Below are 6,000 nucleotides of genomic sequence, written 5' to 3'. Positions count from 1 at the left end.
GCGTTGAAGGGCTATAAAGACTGCGTAACAGCGCAGAAGTCGGAGGTGCCTCCACGTCCCCAGAAGCAGCATAGCTTGCTGACGGATGCCCTGGATGGTTTGGTCAGGGCCCGGACACGGAACTGGGCACATATCATTCACGCCGTACACAACCTGGAGAGGCAGAGGACAGAAGCCAGCGAGCTTGCCAACAATGGTGGCAGCCTTGGTAAGCTTGGTGTGTGGGCATCAAACTGAATTAGAAAACAAGTTGGTGGTGTTATGTATCGATGTGTGTCTCGTCCTGCGTCCTGTGGGGGGGTGGGGGAAGTGAGATGTTATGTATTGATGTGTGTATCGTCCTGGTACCGTAAATGTATAATAAGTACAATGGTACACCACAGAGGGCGCTGTGGTGGGAGACCTGAAAGTACCTGCAAGAGGCAGTATAAAAGGCTGACCACCACACCTGAGAGTCATTCTGGAGCTGTTCAATAAAGGACCACGGTCACAGCAGTTAGATCAACGCCAGACTGTGTGGAGTCAGTGATTTGTGTGCTACATACATCACAGGTGGAAAACCTTTTGACAGCTGCCCGGGGATCTACAAGTCCAGGCGTGCAGCTGTTGTGAATGGATTGTCCACTAAGACAATTGGGGAGGGAGTGGAATTCAACCTTAACTCGAAATGGGCGGGAAGTCAGTGGAGCAGCCACACCTCTCGCCTGAAGATGGTGCCAGATGCCCCAAACCATTCTGCGGTTCGGACTTCATTTAAATGTTTTTTTTATTCGTTCATGGGATGTGGGTGTCGCCGGCAAGGCCGGCATTTATTGCTCATCCCTAATTGCCCTTCAGAAGGTGGTGGTAAGACAACTGAGTGTCTCGCTGGGCCATTTCTGAGGACAGTTAAGAGTCAACCACGTTGCTGTGGGTCTGGAGTCACACATAGGCCAGACCAGGAAAGGGCAGCAGGTTTCAGCATGGATTTATGAAGGGGAAGTCATGTTTAACAAATTTGCTGGAGTTCTTTGAGAATGTAACGAACAGGGTGGATAAAGGGGAACCAGTGGATGTGGTGTATTTGGACTACCAGAAGGCATTTGCCAAGGTGCCACGTAAAAGGTTACTGCACAAGATAAAGGTTCACGAGGTTGGGGGGTAATATATTAGCATGGATAGAGGATTGGCTAACTAACAAAGAACAGAGAGGTGGGATAAATGGTTCATTCTCTGGTTGGCAATCAGTAACTAGTGGGGTGTCGCAGGGATCAGTGCTGGGACCCCAACTATTTACAATCTATATTAACGACTTGGAAGAAGGGACTGAGTGTAACGTAGCCAAGTTTGCTGACGATACAAAGATGGGAGGAAAAGCTATGTGTGAGGAGCACACAAAAAATCTGTAGAAGGACATAGACAGGCTAAGTGAGTGGGCAAAAATTTGGCAGATGGAGTATAATGTTGGAAAGTGTGAAGTCATGCACTTTGGTAGAAAAAATCAAAGAGCAAGTTATTATTTAAATGGAGAAAGATTGCAAAGTGCTGCAGTACAGCGGGACCTGGGGGTATTTGTGCATGAAACACAAAAGGATAGTATGCAGGTACAGCAAGTGATCAGGAAGGCCAATGGAATCTTGGCCTTTATTGCAAAGGGAATGGAGTATAAAAAGCAGAGAAGTCTTACTACAGCTATACAAAGTTCTGGTGAGGCTACACCTGGAATACTGTGTGCAGTTTTGGTTTCCATATTTACGAAAGAATATATTTGCTTTGGAGGCAGTTCAGAGAAGGTTCACTAGGTTGATTCCGGGGATGAGGGGGTTGACTTATGAGGAAAGGTTGAGTAGGTTGGGCCTCTACTCATTGGAGTTCAGAAGAATGAGAGGCGATCTTATCAAAACGTATAAGATTATGAGGGGGCTTGACAAGGTGGATGCAGAGAGAATGTTTCCACTAATGGGGGAGACTAGAACTAGAGGGCATGATCTTAGAATAAGGAGCCGCCCATTTAAAACTGAGATGAGGAGAAATTTCTTCTCTGAGGGTTGTAAATCTGTGGAATTCGCTGCCTCAGAGAACTGTGGAAGCTGGGACATTGAATAAATTTAAGACCGAAATAGACAGTTTCTTAAACGATAAGGGAGTAAGGGGTTATGAGGAGTGGGCGGGGAAGTGGACCTGAGTCCATGATCAGATCAGCCATGATCGTATTAAATGGCGGAACAGGCCCGAGGGGCGTATGGCCTACTCCTGCTCCTATTTATTATGGTCTTATGTTCTTAGAAGGCAGCTGAAAATTGCCCCGTCCTTGAGACGGGGTTTTATTTCTCATTTTAATTCTTCGGGCTAGAAACTCAATTGGGGGGCTCCTAAAGGCGCTAATATCGCTGGAAGATTTTCAGCGCCCGGACCAGCAAAATTCAGTTTCAACACCCTGACAGTGGAGTGGAGCGCTAAGGGAGGCGTTCCACACTTCTCTCAGGGCGCTAGGCCGGGTGTGCAACTGAATATCCTGAGCTTAAGAGCTGGCTTCGTCACGCCCTAAGACAGGCCTCCCTGCAACAACAAAAAAATCCTCAGACTAAAATTCACCAAAAAACATTCACTATACATTACTCACCCCAAATAAAGTTAACTCGCAAAAAAGAAAATTCCCCCAAATCAATCACACTTACCCGATGCAGTCCTGACTTCCGTTAGCGCCCAGGACAGCTCTGAACGGCAGGCTTTCTCCGGCGGGGTCACCGCGGGGCACTACGGGAGGCGAGCAAACCAAGGTTTGCTTCCGTGTTGATAGCGGAGGCGTTGTATACCGGCGCGACGCTCCCGGGCGATACTCCTCAGCGCCGCCTGTATCGGCACACTGAAGTTGCGGGGCCGTGCTACTGTCCACGCTCGCTGGTGCTAATCCTTTAGCGCCCCGCGGGGCGGGGGCGCTATCCAACCGAATTTCTCACCCTTAGTCCTTTCATTTAGAATAATCCAGATCCAATGTTCCATCAGCTGGTAAACCGGCAATAGGAGCCGGTATTGAAGAGAACAGTCTTAGTGGCACATTGTTTCATAATTTCTGTATTTTTATTTCTGTGTAAAAAAAAAAGATTTGCATTTCTATAGCGCCTTTCACGTCCCAAAGCGCTTTACAGCCAACAAAGTACTTTTGAAGTGTAGTCACTGTTGTGATGGAAGAAGACACACTTTGCAGGAAACAAAACACTGGGAAGCTATCAAGCACGTACATAGGGGACAAAATTTAAGGGAAAGGATGGTAAGTTCATTTTAAAGATGATTTTGTTTCTCCTGCAGGGATGATACCATTTGCCAGCACAGGTCTGCTGGTGCCTGCTGTTCTCGGGATGCAGATACCTGATCCTGGAGGCTCTGATCTGGAGGTGCCTGTTTTAGGGGTGGAATACGATCGAGCCACTGGTCAGCTGATCCCTCTCGCTGGGACCATGGAAGATCCGGATGGCAAAGGTACTTTTTTATATAAGTTTATATATTGTCTCGAGTCCAACCATTGAAAACCTTCGTGTCGTTGCATTTGAGCGATTTCAGTTGAAACAAGAGCTATATGTGCTGTACATTTGAAATAAAATGCATACATTCCAACAGCATCTGAAAAGAAAAACGACAGGTTAATAATTCAAGCAGAGGGGACAGAGGGACCCACATCTGACTCATTAACTCATCGTCGCTCCTTTCCGATAATGACAAACGTGCCGTGTATCTCGAGCATTCTCTGTCTCCCTTTTTGATCGCTTTGGCTGTTGGATTTGAAACCTGTGGCCCAAGATTTAGGCTTGTCTTGACTTGCCTTCTGCTCCTGTAATGTATGCACCTGCGAGTATGCTCAAAGATTTGTAGAGCTATTGATCCAACGGTACGCTCGCGGCCTTCCGCGAGAGGTGGGCGCCGGAAGGACTTGAGTGCATCATCACCCCCGGCAACCAAATTTTAATTTGATTTTACATGTTTTAAAGTTTAATTTGTTTTATTGCAGGGTTTTAGTGTCCCCCTCCCCTTTTATAGGGGGCACTTGCATATATTTGTGTTTTAGTGCCCCCAAAAAAACACAAAAAAACCCACAAAAATCCCCCAAAAAAGGGCACTTGAAAAGTGTTTGGAGTGTACCCCCCACTTTAATCAGGGGGCACTTGATTTAATGTTTATTTCAGTTACAACCAAAAAGAGTTGTAGAGCTGTGGAGCACACGGTGTGTCCACCGGTACGCTCGCGGCCTTCCGCGAGAAGTGGGCGTCGGAGGGACTGGAGTGCATCATCACCCCCGGCAACCAAATTTTAATTTGAACCACGTGTCTAATGTGTAATTTGTTTAAGTTTGTCGGTTTTAGTGCCCCCACCCACCCCACCCCCCACCTCCTTTTAGCCAGGGGGAACTTGTATAATTTGTGTTTTTAGTGCCCTCAAAAAAAAACAAGGGGGCACTTGTTTAAAAGTTTTTGGAGTGTGCCTCCCTTTAACCAGGGGGCACTTGCTTATTGTCTACACACAAATAGTTGTAGAGCTGTTGACTCTTCCGTGGTTACGTTCGCACCAGGGTATCCCTAGAGATGGAGCACGCGGTGTCCACCGGTACGCTTGCGGCCTTCTGCGAGAGGTGGGCGCCGGAGGGACTGGAGTGCATCATCACCCTGGCAACCAAATTTTAATTTGATTTAAGTTTACTGTCCAAAGTTTAATTTGTTTAATGTGTCGGTTTTAGTGGCCCCCTTTAATCAGGGGGCACTTGATTTACAGATCAACAACAAAATAGTTGCAGAGCTGTTGAGTTGGGAGTGGCTTAGCCAGTCACGTGATGTTCACAAGACTCAATAAAAGCCCAGCCAGTTGGGTTCGGGGGATCCACGATGAGGCAGGTGGTTGTGATTGTTAAACCTTTGCTAATAAACCAATTTGTTCTTAATGGCAATGTGTTGCTATGAATGCTTAAGCAAAGAACCTATGAAGCAAATACATTACACCTCCCACATCTGGAAAGCTCAACGAGCATTCCTCTTATACTCATACACAAGAGAATAGCTTGTTATCTGATAGGCTGATCCCATTCTTACCTCTTGCCTTCAATCCATAAATCTTGTCTTTTTCTATTTTATCAATGCTACTAAAGTTATTCCTCAACAACTTGCGTTTCTATTGCACCTCTCTGAACTCTCCCCACTTCTTCTTCTTAAACTTCAAATACACCACCCTACACCCTCTTCCCCCTCGTTGAATTGCAATCGAGACACCATGACATCTCCACTTCTAACTTATTCGTTCCCAACACCGCAAAATGATAGAGATCTTCATTCCCTCAAACTTCTCTTTCTCCTATAATCTACAGACTTTTAAAACTGAAGTTTGGTGTCCCGTATAATCTCCTCCAGCCTCACAACCCCCAGAGATGTCTGTACTACTCTAATTCTGCCCTCTTGAGCATCGTTGATTATAATCGCTCAACCATTGGTGGCCCGTGCCTTCTGTTGTCTAGGTCCCAAGCTCTGGAATTCTCTGCCTAAACCTCTCCGCCTCTCTCCCTCTCTTTCCTCTTTTAAGACACTCCTTAAAACCTACCTCTTTAACCAAGCTTTTGATCACCTGCCCCTAATTTCTCCTCGTGTGCCTTGGTGTCAAATTTTTTAAATCTCATAAAACAGCTGTGAAGTGCCGTGGGTCATTTTACTATGTTAAGAACATAAGAACATAAGAAATAGGAGCAGGAATAGGCCATACGGCCCCTCCAGCCTGCTCCGCCATTTAATAAGATCATGGCTGATCCGATCATGGACTCGGCTCCACTTCCCCGCCCACTCCCCATAACCCCTTATCCTCTTATCGTTTAAGAAATTGTCTATTTCTGTCTTAAATTTATTCAATGTCCCAGCTTCCACAGCTCTCTGAGGCAGCGAATTCCACAGATTTACAACCCTCTGAGAGATTAAATTTCTCCTCATCTCAATTTTAAATGGGCGGCCCCTTATTCTAAGATCATGCCCTCTAGTTCTAGTCTCCCCC

Source organism: Pristiophorus japonicus, unplaced genomic scaffold (assembly GCF_044704955.1).
Source record: "Pristiophorus japonicus isolate sPriJap1 unplaced genomic scaffold, sPriJap1.hap1 HAP1_SCAFFOLD_348, whole genome shotgun sequence".
Taxonomy (NCBI): domain Eukaryota; kingdom Metazoa; phylum Chordata; class Chondrichthyes; family Pristiophoridae; genus Pristiophorus; species Pristiophorus japonicus.
Note: the sequence above shows the minus strand (reverse complement) of the source record.